This window comes from Camelus ferus, chromosome 16, assembly GCF_009834535.1.
Source record: "Camelus ferus isolate YT-003-E chromosome 16, BCGSAC_Cfer_1.0, whole genome shotgun sequence".
Lineage (NCBI taxonomy): Eukaryota > Metazoa > Chordata > Mammalia > Artiodactyla > Camelidae > Camelus > Camelus ferus.
In genome coordinates this window covers 28520392-28539567 of record NC_045711.1, presented here as the reverse complement: position 1 = coordinate 28539567, position 19176 = coordinate 28520392, and positions in this window count along the sequence as shown.

The window sequence follows — 19176 nt, the reverse complement described above, 5'->3', positions numbered from 1 at the left end:
ATCACAAACTGCTTTGGGGAAATATTCTTTTAATATTAATCTGGTTTATGCCTAATTAATGCGAAGAGTTCTTTCACACTTAAGGGATCTTTTTCCTCTCAACCAATATTCCCTGAAATTTCCTGCTCTCAGAATTTGTAGAAAGACAACATGTGATCTTTCTCTCCAATGGGAATCACCATAATACTGGGTAAGCTTTTATTTCTCCTGTAAAATGTCTTTCATTTAATGGAATCTATTCCCCAGGTGTTAGATTTTTCCAGAAGAATCATTTCCCTTGTTTTTACTCCTGGCTTGTCTGGTATTGGTCTACTTGCTCGCATATAAAAAGAGTTAATTTAAATTCAAGTCCGTAACCTCTTTTTCCACTGTTTGTAGATGACACCACGTAGTGGAAACTAATATAGGTCCTTGTTAAAAAATTTTTTTTCTACTTCAACAGTCATTCTGTTATTCTGTTCTTCTGAATTCAATTTCCTAGTTGTTAATGATAAACATCTAATTCAAAGATGCTATGTCTTAATAGATAGCGAAAGTTGATTTAATTGGGACAGATTTCTGTTCCAGAGGACTGAGGTGGAAGATCTTTACAGAGGCAGTGTTCTATTGTCATTTTAACAGTAACTCACGTGGTATCGTAAAATCTCAACTGGATCACTAAGCCACACATTTCCTTTTCCGTTTTATTCAGGCATCAAAGTCCTACAGCATGTGTTATACCAGGAGGTACCCGTTTATACTCCTGGGTCACCATTTGTTGGAAGAGAGAACACAGGGACAAATCTTTTACCCTAAGTCATAAGGAAACAAGATTTCTTTATCCTCCCCCCCACTTTTTTTTTTAAAATATTGGCTACAAGTATGTAAGTTTAGCCAAAAGGGAATTGAAACTATCTTCCTGCTACATTTTTTCCACATCTGCAAGGCCTATGCTTAGAAGATTTAATTTTAAAAAGATTTCCTCTTATCGTGAACAGGTTATGAGATGAGCCAATTCTAATTTAATATCTTAAATAGAACAGAGTTTTCTGAGAATTCCTATGCATTTCTCTGCTGTTTCGTTCTCTTCTTTCCTGCCACTTTCCAAGACTTCTCATCACCTTTGCTCAAATGTTCGCAATCTCTGCGATCCTTTAAGCCCTTAAAAGGCTCAATCATCCTAAAAAATTCAAGCCAACAGCTATGTTTTCCCATCCTTGATTTCCCAATGTAGAATTTATGCTTTGCATTTAGAAGTATGAAGGCAGATAAAAAATGAATAACAAATGGTTCCTATATGGGTAGATATTTTAAATTATAATTTCTAATTCAGCTCTAGTCTCTGTAACTTCGTAAAATGAAGTCTCCTCAAAGTACTTAAAATGCAGTAACACCACCATCTATGCCCTGCCGTCACCCAAGTCAGCTTTTGAAAACTCTTCCGTTTGTCTGATAGGTTTTAAGAAGTCTTAAAATTCTCCTAAACACAGATTATATCTGTAGGATTTCTATTTTCTTCTTCTCTCCCTTATTTTGATCTGACTTTCTTTTCTTTATACATAATTCATTACAATTCCTTGAGTAAAAAAAAGGAGAGATCATTAAGGAAGGTAAGACTAAAGCATGCTAAAGAAGAGGGGGAATCTTCATTTTTGGAATGATTTAGTGATGAAAAGTTTATTCCTTTCCCACGGACAGTTCACATAATGTTAGCTGGGGTCCTCCTTTCAACTGCTAGGATTTCCCATCACTCGAATCATGCTTTTGATTTTAGAATTATTCTTTGGCTGTCGTATGCACATATTGCACTGTATATATATTTATAATGTATTCAATTCACAAACTTATGTGCTGCAAACTCTCCTCTGGTTCCCCAACCTCTGACCTCCCTTCCACCACATGCACACAAGCACACACACACACACATCCCTTAAGTACAACTTTTCAGGTTGCAGTGGAACCCACCTTGTACATCGGTTCAAGGAAGTTCTGAATAAGGAATGAACACTTAAAACAGAGGTCCTTTCCCCCATCTGTTAATAAACCTTTAGTTGCTTATCTAGAGGGGCAAGCACTCCTGACGGTCAGTCGATAAACGGAAGGTGTGGCAGCAAGGAAAAAAGCTACTATAAAAATTGTGTATTTTAAGAAAAAGATAGTTCTTAACCATGACTGTTTATAAATTGAGATAATGCAAAAACGAGCCTGCCAACTTCAAAGTTTGCCTCATGATGTTCAAATGCATTACAAGTGAGGCTGCAGGTGCTTTTAAAGAGCAAAACCAATGCTCTTAATTTTTCGTGAAGGAGGGAACAATGAGCAGATCTAGTAATGTGTGCCTTTTATCCTTTAATCTGTGAATTTAATATGGAAAAATAGTATAAATAAGAAAAAAGCATCGCACAGGGAAAACAGACTGTTGAACTCAGTTATGTGTGTGTGTGTGTTTGTATGTGTGTGTGTGTGTACACACGCCTGGAGGTGAAGGTTTGAAATGCTCTTAAAATTATTTGTATAAATAGAATCTTATTAGGAATTTAAAAAAAAAATGAAGCCAGAAAATTTGACTCTTTCCCAAATGGCAAGTTAAGAAGATGATGGAGACTTCAACCGAAAATAACTTAAGAAGGTCAATTAAATCAATGATATGGGTACCTCTCCTCCCCAGGTGCATGGAGTTAGCTACAACAGCAAAAGCAGAGGTTCTAAGATGAATCCATTCTTACTACTCAGCCATAAAGAAGAATAAGATGCCACTTGCAGCAACATGGATGGACCTGGAGATGGTCATTCTAAGTGAAGTAAGCCAGAAAGAGAAAGAAAAAATACCATATGAGATCACTTATATGTGGAACCTAAAAAAAAAAAAAAAAAAGACACAAATGAACTTATTTACAAAGTAGAAACAGCCTCACAGACCTAGAAAACAAACTTATGGTTACCAGGGTGGAAAGAGGGTGGGAAGGGATAAATTGGCAGTTAGAGATTTGAAGATACTAACTACCATATGTAAACTAGATAAACAAGTCTCTGCTGTATGGCACAGAGAACTGTATTCAAGATCTTGCAGTAACCTATAATGAAAAAGAATATGAAAACAAATACATGTTTGTGTATGTATGACTGAAACATGCTATACACCAGAAATTGAGACGATACTGAAAACAGACTATATGTCAATTAAGAAAAAAAAAAAAGAATCAATTCTCATTTACAAAGAGCTGAGGGCAAATGTGTACGGTCACTCCGGTGACAGGGTGAATTACTTTTCTCTGCCACCCTGCTCACTCAGTTGGAAAGCCATAGGTAAGCTTTCCATCGCAGCATCTCAGAAGACCTTACTTAACGAAGCACAGACTGAGAACTGTCCCAACGTACTTCCTCGCAGGGTGAAACAACCTGGGTTCAGGGAGTCAGTGGAGAAGTGACTGAACCCGAGGAACTGAAGCTGGCAATTTATCTCAGCTGCCTGTGTGCATTTCAGGGAGCCTGACCATCTAATTGTTTCTTTATTACAGTGAAAGCTTATCTCTAATTTGTACGGATAGGAAGCCACTAGCGGTGTTCTGAATAATTTGCTAAATAGAAGCTGCTGATATGCATTTCTGGGGTCCAAAAGAGGGCTTCCTCTACTCCAAAACTTTTGATGGCTTCTTCACTGGCTTGTTTCTCTAGATGCTTTGTGCTGCCAGTCTCGGGTCTATTACCTTTGTACGTACTGGGCTGATTCCAGGGAAGTCAGCCCTGACTGCTCCTCCGCAGTGGTTTAATGATTTTGATGTTTCAGGCAAACTAGCTGGTTCACATACAAATCCAAACTTAATTTAATCTATGATGGTTTTATTGCATGTGATTGCTTCCAAAGAAAAAAAATCTTTCATGCCTTGGAAACTGGTTTAAGGTGCAGGAGAATCTCAGAGACCAACTGCTATCTTATAGTTACGCTAATAGGAGAATAAAAAATATTTCACATTCCTGAACCCTGTACAGAAGTGATTCTCCAAAGGGGTGATTTCGCCCTTCCGGGGACATTTGGCAAGGTCTCAAGAGTGTTTTGATCATTGTGGCTGGAGGGGAGTTGCTACTGACATCTGGTGGGTGGAGGTCAGGTGCGCACACTGGTAAATACCCTGCATTACTCAGGACAGCCAACCCCGGCCCCCAGCCCCCAACCCCCAACCCAGTCTCAAAGAATTACCTAGTCCAAGTGTAAATAGGGCCGAGGCTTGAAATCCTAAACTACAAGCAAGCAAACTTTTCTTCCTCTGATATAATAAAAGTATTGCCTTTGATTTTAGAGGTTTTTTTAGTGTGTGTGTGTTCATGAGACTTTTGAGGTTGATAAAGGTATGGGCTGAAGATAAAAAATACGTTCTCTGGACTTAGACAAACCGGAGGCAAAACATGTCTTCCTTCCATTGCCTAATGTAATAACTGAAAAGGCTACATTGAATTTCAGCCTCCAACTTACAGAGAAGAGACAAGGATTATATGTTCTCTGCACAGTATTGTAATGATACATAATGTCACCGTTCAGTATTAAGTGAGACTACAAAGAAGATAAGGCAAAAGCTAAAGGATCCTTACATTCTTGTCTTATTTGTAAAATAGTGTTTTTCTGCATTGGTGACTAATATTTGGAGGAAAAATCAGAAATTTGCTGTTCCTCTTCACATGTATAGTTTGATTCCCATAGTGACCTTCTGGTGTAACTGAAATGTTTTCTTGACTAGATGTCCACCCGGAAGTATTTATCAAATTAACTATTTCATAAGTTCTTTGCAAAACTAATCTGCAATGACAGAAAGCAGCCCAGAATTACTTTGGGCTAATGGTGGGTAGAAACTGACTGCAAAGAGGCATGTGGGATCTGTTTAGAACGATGGGGATATTCTATATTTTGATAGAGGTAATGATTGCATAGGTATACGTATTTGTCAAAACTCACTAAACTTATACTTAAAATGGGTGCATTTTGGTGTATGTAAGTTGTATGATAGTAAGGAAGTGTTTTTCTTAATTGCCTGGATGAGATGATAAATCATAGGACCATTTTACCCTTGAATCCAGAAAAAAGAGCATCACACACTCAGATTTGATAATCAGAAATACGTCATTTTATGTGGGTAATAGCTACTAACATGTAACACTTCCTCTGTGTCCTCTGTTCATACTAAGTTATTCAATTGTCACAGGTGCTAGTACGATCTGTTTTAAAGATAAGAAAACTGAACCCCAATGATCCTCATAGTAAATGTATACTAACTTGTGGAAAAATCTAAGGAGTTTACATGGTGATTATGATGTTATTCATAAGTAAACTGTGGGTTTTAGAGACTAGCTACCTTGCTAAAGGACACACAGCGATACAATGAATATATTCTCTATAATATACAAGAATGAAATGAATACTTAGTTTTTCCCCATGCTGCTTAGGGTAAGAATATAATACGTTATCTAACCTGGATGGAAAGAGAATGCTATGAATAATTAAATTGGATCACACGTGCTCCAGGACTGAACTGGGTCCTAGAGGTACTGTTTTGTCTGTCATTCTGGACACAATATATTGTATTTTATAGCCTAAAAGAGCTGGATTTTTTGTTTTTGTTTTTGTTTTTTTTTTACATTGAAATAGTACAGACATTCTTTCTTCTTAATGCAGGCACGAATCAAAACATACCAAGAAAAGAGAGATATGCAAATACTAAGTGATATATGTAGAATAGATAAACAACAAGTTCATGCTGTATAGCGCAGGGAACTATATTCGATATCTTGTAGTAACTTATGGTGAGAAAGAATATGAAAAGAAATATATGTACGTTCCTGTATAACAGAAGCATTGTGCTGCACACTGGAAATTGACACAACATTGTAAACTGACTATACTTCAATAAAATATATATATATATTAAAAAAAAAAGACATAGCAAGAAAAAAACACCTGAAGTTAATTTATTTTGAACCTAGTTTGTTGCTGGAGACTGTGTCAGCGAGGAAACTCATGGTATAATTGAATAAAGAACACTGGAGTTTTCTTTGCCTTCTAAATTTCCCATTCTAAGTGACCATCATCAGTCAAAATAAATATTTTAATATGTTCTTTTATGAGGGTTTCATGTTCTAAAATAATAACCTTTTTAATGATCCTTCTGCATTATCTGTGATTCTGATATAAAAAGTAGCTCAGTAGAAGAACGTGTTTACTCACGGATAGCACATTGTGTTTATCCATCGCGAACACCGCAGAGAAGACTGAAACTTCGTGTGTTCTTTCAGTTTTCGTAGTAAAATGGAAATTGTTTGTAGTCATTGCCAAGAATAAGGCTTTGTAACTTTGAGTTTGGCAAAGACCATATACTATGTATCACTATCCAAATGTTGCTGGAAAATCTGAGCCTTTTTGAGATGCTTTTACAAGAGTGAGTGAAGTATTATCTTATCACAATTAACAATTAGATGTTCGTTCCCTTGAATGAGTGCAGGGGAAATATCAAGGGACACTTCTGGCCCGGCGTCTCAACTCTCCGTGTTTGGCATGAAAACAGCTATTGCTCCGTCACGGGGCCAGCGGACAGGGGAAGGAGAAACGGCTCACAGTAGGGGACACGCACTTGGCACTGCGGAGGCCATTTCTCAACATTTCAGTAACTGGAATGCCTCATTTCTCTGTGTCGACAGTCCTGAGTAACATAGTAGTACCCAGGAGATCATTTAAAGTCTGATTTTTTTTTTTAATAGGTAGCTTTTCCAGGCAAGCGTAGCATTTTGCATTTTAAGTCCTGTCATCACTCACAGGAAAAAGAAAATGATATATTTCCTTTCATGCGTTTAAGTTCAAATTTTTGAGGTCATTCTTTTTTTCCAAATAATCGCTGGGTGCAATCCTTTTTTTTTTTTTTTCCCTCCCTAAGTTTCACCAGCTTACCCTTAAAGACTTAACAGTTTAAAGAAACGCTAAGGTTTGCATTTTTTCCCTGAAATGAAGATTAACACTCACTGAATGAAGCTGATATCCCTCTGTAGGGGGAAAAAGTAATTTGAGGGTTTCTAAGTTGTTGAATAAGGATACTTTTTTCAAAAAAGTGGATTCTAAAGTCTTGAAATATACTTTACAACAAATAAAAAGAAACACTGCTCAGTTAACAGAGATGAGAATGTGGAGCCAAAATTGCTGGGTCCAGTTTTCGTGCGGTTGCCACAGGTGTATAAAGAGTTCACTAGAAGCGTGTGATACCCTTTACTTGCTGGGCTGTTAAGAGTCATACGTGGCTTCTTGACTCTGTTAATAACAGAAGATGGAGACTGTTCTCTTTAGCTCCATTTCTTACTGAACATCAGACTACCTGAGATAGCCAGGAATAGTAGCCTTGACGTGAAAGGACCCAATCAGAGTAGCATCCGCTTGGTCCAGTCGTGTTTTTGAGTTCTTTCAGAGACCGAGATTTGAGATTGAAACGTGGATAATTGTTGTGAGTCATATGATCGGCACTTAAAATATAATTTTAAAATAGTTTTTAAAAAATTTTGCTGGCACGCACACACATACGCTTACATGCATACGTCCACATGTTGCATCTGTTAGAGTAACTCGAGACACAGAATGAGAATGAGCCCCAATGTATTTGAAAATGTTGCAGAGGAGGAGCTAAAAATCATTGAAACCTGGCAGCGGAATCTCCATCCCAAGCAATGGAAATGTGATTATCATTTTGGGGTAGATTACTTCTTTCTTATGGAACCAGTACCTCAAAGAATTTTAGTTATGAATTTCAAATCCAATACCTGCCCTTTGATGTGGGGCGGGGAGAATGTTGAGGACACCTGATGCAGGCTTTCTGGAACCTTGGCATACGTATCAAATCTAAGTCTGCACAGCCTGCTTGTCTGTTTGCTTTCCTTTGCTTTTGCAATTCCTTTTCTGGATTTACAGTGCTTTTTTTTTTTTTCGGAAAGGTGTATGAGTGTAAACTAATACATTTGCTCATTGGTGATTTGGGGGAAAGACTGAGATACTCTGAAAAGTGCTGACATCCTGCTGTTTCTCTCATCCTGGAGGACAGACTCGGAAATGAGTGGAGACTCAGATTGCCACAACTCCATACTGTTGCTGTCTCACGCACAGTGTTTATAACGATTGTACAGCCCGTCCTTGTGGAATATGCTAAGGGGCTTCCTCAGGAGTAGCCTATGGGAGGCCACACAGCAAGGCTACCTCCTCTGGATAAGAGGTGAGTTCTCCGGGTGGGACCGGGGCATGGCATGCTTTGAAGGTCCCCCATCAGACCCCATCTGAGGATGCTACCTGCTCTGGTCATGACTGTTTCCTGGCCCTAAGAGTTGCTGCATCTAGCTTTAGTTATTAGTTAATCCTTGTGGGGTTTTTTTTTTCCCTCCTATATTTGATAAGGCAAGCAATCTTTATAAGTGCTTCCTGGGAGGCAAGAAAATAGAGAAGCTGTCCCAGTCTGGTCCTCCCATGGGATAATGTGGATACAGGAGTGAGCAGAGGCAGCATCAAAAGGAAAGGTAAAATCCAGCATTTTTTAAGGAGAAAGACTAAAGACGGCAGTCGACCCAGACAACTTGACTTCTCCCTCTTCATGCCTTGTTAGGTAACAATAAAACAACATAAAAAGGAAAAACCCACAAAGACAAAAAAAAAAAAAAAGAAAAAAAGAAAAATTGGAGAGAACTCAGCTGCAATTCAGATATTTCGACAGACTTGGAGAAAACTGTAGATGCAAGAGAGGAACTGACTCAGCAGATGGTAAGAAGCTATAAGCTAAGGGTCTGATGGGAATTTGGTAAAGAAGGGTGCCAGCTGACCCTGCCAACCGCAGGAGGGGTGGGCCCCTGCAGGCAGTAGGTACCACCCAGGGGTAGGGTAAGGTGAAGTGCTGAGTATGTAGGAAGTGGCTGAACTTAACACAAAGGGCTGCAAGTCCCAGAGCTTTGGGCATCAGGTGACTGCCTCTCCCCCTCCTCTTCCTCCCCAACTCATCCATGACCGAAGGGATGGAGGTCCTTATTGAAAGAAATTACATCTGAGAGGCCCCAGAGATACAAAAAATAGGGAACCAATACATAGTGAACCCTGGTCTCCCTGGTGGACGGACCCTAAAGGACCCCTGCCCCAGGGATTCCTGTCTTCTAGTACCATAGCCTCAGAGTGTGACTTGCTTCAGCCAATAGAATATGGCAATGGATGGGATGTTATTCTTACATTATATAAGACTCAGTCTAATTAGATTGGAGCCATAGAGACGCCCCCTCACTGGCCCTGAAGAAGCAAACTGTCAGAAAGTCACCAGCCATGTGGACGAAGACCCACGTGGCCAAGAGCTGTGGGCGGTCTCCTTCTGAACAGAGAGCAGCTCAAGCAAGAAACAGAAGCCTCGTTCCTGAAACTATAAGGAAGCGATCCTTCCAACAATCTGAGGGGTCCTGGAAGGAGCTCTCCCTCCACTTGAGCCCCTGGTAGGACCACGACCTTGGATTTTAGCCTGTGAACTGAAAACCTGGAGCCAAAGACTCAGAAAAGCCAAGCCAGCACCTCCGACTTACAGAAACAGCAATAATCAATGTGCCGTTTTAAGCACCTGAGTTTTTGGTTCTTTGTTATGTAGCATCAGAAACTAATAATACAGTTGTCTCAAAACATTCCCCCTATCTTCCTGCTGGAATAGCAGTGGACATGTAACTCCATCTCAATAAACAAGATTAAAGGATGCTTCTCTGTCAAAACAGAAAGGTGTGATTTACTTGCACTGAGGGTCCTCTAACTAAAAGGACAGCCACAGACGGAACACACCACGTACAAACCCGTTAACTAACATGCATCTTGCACAGCACAATTTATGGAGTTCCAAAACGTTTTTTTATACAGTTTCATCTTTAAATATAAACAGCCAGTTGAGGATCACCAGAATTTTGAATAAGAATTTCTGGTCTAAAGAAAGACAGCAAAGAAACAAATGAAAGGTCCCAGAGAAAAGAGAGGGAATGCAAGTATCTGAAGAAAGAAAGAGAGAAAGAAAAATTTGGATTTATCTTTTTATACAAAAAAATGTATCTCCTCACACCAGTGTGTTTTTCAGGTGTCCTTTTGATGCTCAATTATTTTTTTGATTATTTGCTTGCTGTGTGAAATATTTGTAACAGCAGAAATAAAAACGTTTTCCTTTATTGTTTCTTCCTGATTTTGGAATCAGTGCTAAGTCAAAACTTGTCGTTTTAATTTTATGTCATAACCGAGATCTAAATCAATGTTCTTTTCAAAATCACATGATTTTTAAATGTCAAACAACCAAATTATAATTTTTAACCTTTGATAGTCAACGGCTAAAGGAAATGTTAAAACAAAGGAAGAAGGGATTCGAAAAATATTCCTATAAGTTATTTTTAAGCCAGTTTTGAACCTCGTGTCGTCATATATCTAATGTGTTGCGAGCCTTGTCATAATCTCCTCTTATGTAACTACTTACTCAAATTTACCTCCAATAAAGCATGAATGGCTGGAAGATTGACTGATTACAAATAAAAAGAGAAAACTTCCTTTTTTGTTTCAATCTCTGCTATTCATCTTTAGAGAAAACTCATAGTTGCTCCCAGAAAAAAAAATGCTATTTGCAATAATGAATTAGATAATCAGAGAGATCCTTAATTATGATATTTTAAGAGTGATTTGCAGAATATCATAAAAACATATAGAGGGTACAATAATAAGATATATATATATATATAAACTTCCATATTTTTCCCAGAATGTAAAAATCAAATAATAATTCATTTAAAACTTTCTGATCTCTCACTTTTTACTCTGGTTTACAGTTACACATTATTATAAAGTATTTCCCATTCTTATTTTTATATTTGGATATTTTGATTTTGAACCCACCATCCGATCTACAGACTGTGGCAGTCTGGTAAGAGTTTAACAACTGGAAAAAAAAGAAAACGTTAACCCCTCCCCAGCCCCGCCCTTCCCCGATCTGTGGGATGTACAGATTTCTAGGCATCATGCTGCCACAATGGCCAATTGTAAGCTATCACCAAGCTGTCACCCAATGTGAAGTTGGGAAAAGGTGTTCAATTTGTTCTCATGACGGTACAAGTCAGCTCCAGTTGCTACCACTATATTTAACTAATTTCTCACATTACAGATCCTATGATTCTCAGATGTTTAACTTAAACATCAGATGACTTCCTGTAGACCTTGTGCCAGTGGATGGGGTACTTTTTTTTGGTGGCTTTGAAATGTTTAAAATACTGATTTCATGCAAAATAATACCAGGATGCTTTGATGAATTACTGTTCTTGTATATGTTGTTGTTGCTAATGGAAATCGATTAGAATTGAACTTTGAAGATTAAGATTTGCTTCATATTTCCTTGATTGTGACTAACTCAAAAACATCCATATGCATATTTTTCTAATCTCTAGAAAATTACATGAAAAAGAAGTTTGCCCTCATGTTTTCCACATTCTTTGCACCTTATAACTACATAAAATTCAGATCTATGCAAGATGAGAACACAAATGAAAAGTCAGAGTAAGTGGAAGCAACCTAAGTGTTCATCAACAGATGAATGGATAAAGATGATGTGGTATATAAATACAACGGAATACTACTCAGCCATAAAAAAGAACAAAATCTTGCCATTTGCAACAACATGCATGGACTTGGAAGGCATTATGCTAAGTGAAATAAGTCAGATAGAGAAAGACAAATACTGTATGATATCACTTATATGTGGAATCTAAAATATACAGCAAACTAGTGAATATAACAAAAAAGAAGCAGACTCAGAGAAACAGAGAACAAGCTAGAAGTTATCAGTGGGGAAGAGGAGGAAGGGCGGCACAGAAGTGGGGGAGTGGGAGGTACAAATTAGCAGGTATAAGAAAGGCTCAAAGATGTAATGTACAGCACCAGGGAATATAGCCAATATTTTGTAATAACTGTAAATGGAACGTAACCTTTTAAAATTGTATAAAACATTTTTTAAAAAATTAAGAAGTCAGAATAAGTGGTTTGAATGTGACTCAGTGATGAAAACAATTATTCTTTCTTTTTAATTTTTTCGGGAAAGTGTGTAATATTTTATTTATTTAACATTTTTTATTGAGTTATCATTTTACAATGTTGTGTAAAATTCCAGTGTAGAGCACAATATTTCAGTTATACATGAACATACATTGTCACATTTTTTTGTTAGCTACCACAAGATCTTGTATCTATTTTCCTGTTCTATACAGTATAATCTTCTTTATCTATTCTACATTTTGAAATCCCAGTCTGTTCCCCCCCTCACTTGGCAACCAAGTTTGTATTCTATGTCTATGAGTCAGTTTATGTTTTGTATTTATGGTTTTTTGTTTGTTTGTTTTAGATTCCACGTATGAGTGATCTCATGTGGTATTTTTCTTTCTCTTTCTGGCTTTCTTCACTTAGAATGACATTCTCCAGGAGCATCCATGTTGCTGCAAATGCCGTTATGTTGTCGGTTTTTATGTTGTCTGAATAGTATTCCATTGTATAAATATACCACCTCTTCTTTATCCAGTCATCTGTTGATGGACATTTAGGCTGTTTCCATGTCTTGGCTATTGTAAATAGTGCTGCTATGAACATTGGGGTGCAGGTGTCATTTTGAAGTAGGGTTCCTTCTGGATATATGCCCAGGAGCGGGATTCCTGGGTCATATGGTAAGTCTATTCCTAGTCTTTTGAGGAATCTCCACACTGTTTTCCACAGTGGCTGCACCAGACTGCATTCCCACCAGCAGTGTAGGAGGGTTCCCTTTTCTCCACAGCCTCTTCAGCATTTGTCATTTATGGACTTTTGAATGATGGACATCCTGACTGGTGTGAGGTGATACCTCATTGTAGTTTTGATTTGCATTTCTCTGATAGTTAGTGACATTGAGCATTTTTTCATGTGCCTATTGATCATTTGTATGTCTTCCTTGGAGAATTGCTTGTTTAGGTCTTCCGCCCATTTTTGGATCGGGTTGTTTGTTTTTTTCTTATTAAGTCGTATCAGCTGCTTATATGTTCTGGAGATCAAGCCTCTGTCGGTTTCATTTGCAAAAATTTTCTCCCATTCTGTAGATTGTCGTTTTGTTTTACTTCTGGTTTCCTTTGCTGTGCAGAAGCTTGTAAGTTTCATTAGGTCCCATTTGTTTATTCTTGCTTTTATTTCTATTGCTTGGATTGACTGCCCCAGGAGAACATTTTGAGATGTATGTGAGATAATGTTTTGCCTATATTTTCTTCTAGGAGGTTTATCATATCTTGTGTTACATTTAAGTCTTTGATCCATTCTGAGTTTATTTTTGTGTATGGTGTAAGGGAGTGTTCTAGCTTCATTGATTTACATGCTGCTGTCCAGTCTTCCCAACACCATTTGCTGAAGAGACTGTCTTTATTCCAATGTATATTCTTGCCTCCTTTGTCAAAGATGAGTTGACCAAAAGTTTGTGGGTTCATTTCTGGACTCTCTATTCCATTCCATTGGTCCATATGTCTGTTTCTGTACCAATACCATGCTGTCTTGATGACTGTAGCTCTATAGTATTATCTGAAGTCTGGGAGAGTTATTCCTCCAGCCTGTTTCTTTCTCTTCAGTAATGTTTTGGCAATTCTAGGTCTTTGATGGTTCCATATAAATTTTATTATGATTTGTTCTAGTTCTCTGACATATGTCCCGGGTAATTTGATAGGGATTGCATTAAATCTGTAGATTGCCTTGGGCAGTGTGACTATTTTAGCAATATTGATTCTTCCAATCCAGGAGCATGGGATATCTTTCCATTTCTTTAAGTCTTCTTTAATTTCCTTCATCAGTGTTTTACAGTTTTCTGTGTATAAGTCTTTCACCTCCTTGGTTAGATTTATTCCTAGGTATTTTATTAGTTTGGGTGCTATTTTAAAGTGGATTGTTTCTTTACTTTTTCTGTTGATTCATCCTTAGTGTAAAGAAATGCAACTGATTTTTGAACGTTAATCTTGTAACCTGCTACCTGGCTGAATTCTTCGATTATTTCTAGTAGTTTTTGTGTGGACCTTTTAGGGTTTTCTATATATAGTAACATGTCATCTGCATATAGTGACACTTTTACCTCTTCTTTTCTCAGTTTGGATCCCTTTTATTTCTCTCTCTTGCCTGATTGCTGTGGCTAGGAAAAACAATTATTCTATGACCCTTCAAACACCAACAGAACCTGAGAAGCAACAGTCAGTTCCAATTTCTTCACCTGCTCACTCAGCTGTAAACAGGGTGATGGGCTGATTCTCTTGGTTTCACCTGTCCTCAGAAAATTCCTTGTGATTCTTAGAGTCATATGAAAATCCGATGTGGAAAACGATTGCAAGTAGAATTTCTGTGTGCTAATGAAGACTCATGTTGTGTGACAAGAAAAGCCTTTGGAAATCTCGGAAGGAAAGTGAGCCAAGTTTGTTCATGAGGAAGCATCTACCTGTCTTCTGTAATCCAAATATTGTGGGTCAGGCTCCCCAAGAAACAGACTCCTAGATGGAGATCTGGGTACCAGTGATTTATTGGGGACAGTTCCTGACACCATCATCTGTAAGGAACCAGGGAGCAGGACTTGAGGGAGGGTTTGAATGGAGATGCAGGTGCATCTCCGAGAGCTCAGCCAATCCCATGGCAAGCTCGCACCTGCGACGCTCCTTCACAGAGGCCTCAAGGCAAGGCAAAGGGTCAGACCTGATTCACAGACAAGTCCCCGGACATGTGCTGTCCCCTGGGAAGAGGCATAACCTCCTGTTAGCCACAGGCAGTCCTGGGGAGGGAGTCAGCTGTGTCAGCAAGCGATGCAAGCGACACTCCCAGCTCCTAGAACGACTGCCAGCAACGAGAGCCTGGGTCCTGATGCAGGGATTCTGGGAATCCCAGTCAGAGCACTGTGAGGGCAATCTCATTAGACAATGAGACGCTTATCCCAGATCTAGCTCATTAAATTATTAATATTCTATTTCAGTCTTTTTGATGCAGAGCAGATCATAATCGACTCTTCATCACTGACATTCTGTTTGGAAAGGAACAATATCTCTACATTTAATTATTTCTAAAAATACTTTCTCATGGAGTATCATTCCTTATCGTAAGATGTTTAAGCCCACGGATGCAAATAAATAACAAATACAGCATCCTCGTGGTTACTGTGTTAGAGAAAATCTTTCCCCTTTTTTGTGTGTTTTTAAGAAATGAGTCTGTTAGAGGACGATTTTTTATTACAGTCACCCATGAGTGGTTTTATTACAGTCACCCATGAGTGGTGAGAGTAAGATAAAGCCTTTTAACGTTTCTTGACTAGATTAAATTCAAGCCACTTATAGTCTTGCTAAATTACAGAGTAACATCAGCAGGGTCTTAGGTAGTGGACTCTATTTCACAGGAGCTAGCAATAATCTCTTAAAATCAAGAACATCCCAAAGGTACATCTTGTGAACTAGCTATGATGCGTCCATGGTAACAAGATACGGAACAAGTGTTGGTGGGTTAGGACCAAGCCATGGATAGGACATCCAGCCTGAATTACAGTTTATGTTCTTAGTGTTTCCAAGGTGAATGCCTTGCAAACATTATTCAGCTTTCATACACCTCAAGGATTTACCTCTTCAAATTGCCTATGTTATAACCTATTTTCTTAAACTTTTCTGTGTGTGTGTGTGTGTGTGTGTGTGTGTGCGTGCATGCACACGCTTGATAATGCTGGCTTCAGTTTCCTCTCTCAGCAAAGCTAAATCAATGAATATAAATCTCTACAGTTTTCTCTTACAAAACAGCATGCAACTTTCAAACTGAGGAAAATATTCAGCTTCATGTGGTTTAAGAATTTTAGGTGCACATTACAGCCTCATTTTCTGCTTTCCCCCAGCACCCAGTCTTCAGTTTTAACCTCACTGCTTTCTAGATTAAGTTTTTGAAACATATTAAATTACAGCTCCCGACACACAGAAGTTTAAAACAGTAACTGGTGCCATTCTTTTCAAAGGCAACTTGCTAGTATCATTACTGAGATTTTAGATCATCACGAACAGCCCAGAAATCTGAATCCTGCCTGAAGCAAATAACTGGGCATAATAATCCATTACACTCTTTCTGAATATACACATTTACATACATATATTTTATTATTTGTTATTTTATCATTTATTTATTATATTATTAATTAGGAAATTTTTTCATGTTTTTCTCATATATCTGAATGTATCAATAGGAATACTGTCAATATCTGATGGAAAACTCCCACCAGAAATCAGTTCTATAGTGAAACATTACATTTGACTGTTTCCAAGAATCCACACCCTTTATCTTGCTGATAATAGGCAACTGAGCTCTCGGGATATCGAGACCAAATAATTTCCTAGGCGTTACACTAGGGAGGAAGACAGATTTCCGCTGGGCCCAGAGTTGTTGGAAAGGAAACAAAGGATAAAATTTCCTAGCTGATTCTCTTTCTCACTTTTAAAATGTTAAAAGCCACAACAATTCTCTATCACCTTACACTTTTATTTTGATTGAAAATACATTATCTTCGTATCTTCTATGTGTTTACTGTTTTTCTCTCTTTGTTTTAGAAATTACTAAGAAAGGAGTATTTAAAATTCTGCATAAATGGTGTTGGAACAATTGGATGCCCATGTGGAAAATAAAAGGGAGCTTTGATCCTTGTACCATATACAAGAATTAATAGAAAATGGATCACGGATTTTAATGTAAACTGTAAAACTACAACATTTCTGAAACTGTATCTCGGAGAAAAATCTTTGTTACCTTTGCCTATATAAAAGCATTAGACTCTTAACACCAAAGGCATGAGTCACTAAAAAAAAACAACTGATACATTTTACAGTATCAAGATAAAAAATCTCTGTTCTTCATAAGACGTTACGAAAATGAAGTCACCACAGACTGACAGAAGAGATTTTGTAAATCACACACCTGATAAAGGGCTTATGTCCCTACTATGTAAGGAATGTTTGAAACTCACAAAAAAGCAAAATGATCGATTTTAAAAAGATGGGAAAGGTATTCAATAGATGATTTACCCAAAAAGAATAACATATACAGAGAGAAAATAAGCACATGGAAATTTGCTCAACATTATTAGTCATTTGGAAAATGAAATTTAAAAACACAATGGGTTATGTCTCGACACCTAACAGATTGCTCAAAGACCGACCATATGAAGTTTTGACAAAGATGTGGAACAGTGGAAACTCTCACACACGGCTGGTGGGAATGTAAACAGTTATGGCTGCTTTGGAAAAATTGTACAGCAGTTATATGAACTTTTGAAAATAGATCTATGATATAACCCAGCCATTCTACTCCTTAGTATCTACCTGGGGGAAAACATGTACAGAAGTGTTCACAGCAAATGACCCCAATTGGGCAAAAATGCACTTGCCAATCAACAGGTGAATTGGTTAAAACAAACAAACAAACCAACCCTGTTTACCCGTTATCCAGCAGAATACTACTCAGCAATGTAAAAACAATGAGCTATGGATAAATACCACAACATGGTTGAATCTCAAAACAATTGTGCTCAGTGAAAGAAAGACAAAAAAATAGTACAACTATGTGATTCCACTTAGGGAACGTCCTAGAAAACTCAAACTCAAACACAAGAGACAGAAAGGAGATTGACTGGGTACCGGGGCGATGGGGATGGGGTAGAAAAATGCAGACAGAGGAATTCTAAACGGGCACAAGGAGAACTTTGGGGGCTAATGTGTACGTTCATTGTCCCAGTTATGATCATTGTTTTATAGGCATTTAAGTATAGCAACGTTTATCAAAAAGCCTCCAATGGAAGGCTTTAAATCTGTTTAGCCCATTAAGCCTCAATAAAGCTATTAAAACATCACGAAAGTATAGTCATCACTAGGGGTCAAGGAGACAGAAGAGACACGTGGGGGCTTCTGGGATGTGGGGACATTCTGTTTCTTGACTCAGCTCTTACACAGGTGTTCTTTTTATCACAATTCATTCAGCTGAATATGATGCCACTTTATGTTTTATGCACCATTTATCTGTTTATATGTTTCACAATTTATTTTTATTTGACTATCTGTTTATTATTTTTCACAATTTCAAGGTTAAAATTTTATATACAGATATATTTGGAAACTATTATTTCTAAAAAAAGAGGTAATTATTCCTGAATCATTAATTTTATTATTCTTTAATAACATCCTTAGTGCCTTGAAAATAATTTACTACTGTTCCTTAATAATTTTGTAACAATTCCTTATTAACAGCCCAATGTTAAGTCTTAGCCCCATTATGTGACTTTATAAATTATGGGCCGTTTACATTGCTTTTGGAAATTGAAATCAGTTTCTACTTCTTACACAATCACATTCCTGTGCAAACTGCTTTTAAAAGATAAGCCAGAAAAGTACCATTAAATCCTCTCTCTCTGAGCCCCACTGGTGGTCCATGCATCATGGAAACGTTGTCTGTGCATCTGTTTCTGTGGTGCTGCTAGGTTTATAGCAACATTTGGGTGGGTGCCTACTGGGAACAGTACACTATGCTATTTTACGTTATTTTTATGGCTTTACTATATTCTGTAGCCATTAGGTGCAGTGCCATCCCCTGGGGGACGATAGTATATTTATTGGGCACATTTATCTCATCTCTGGTGGATCATTTTCTCTCCCATCCACGGTGAATTTCCTTTTTGCCTTCCACATCACATCAACGAGTCTTTCCAATCAGTTGCTCAAAATGTATTATCCTGGTGTGCGATCTGTATGAAGAATCCAGAGGGGGACGTTTGTATCTATAAATGACCCCAAGAAGGTGTCCTCAGCTGTCAAGGAGAATGATTGTAATTTGTGTCTCATGGAAAAGGAGGGCTGGTAGAGAATTTAGAAAGGGAAAAAAAATCTTCTATCACAGAGCAGGAATGCTCACAGGGAAAAACGAGAAGCATATCGTAACATCAGGAAGGAAAAATTAAATGGATAAAAGAAACCTTTTGAAGCAGTGATGGGGGCTGCCTTCTCAGTGATGGTCCTGGTCTGGGGAAGGAAAGAGTATCTTTTTTCCTTTAACTAATTCCTGGGTTAGTGGATGCCTGATTATTTCCATTTTAAAATAGGGGCGTTAAGCCAAAGAGTCTTAGTGCAAAAATCCAAGACAACAGC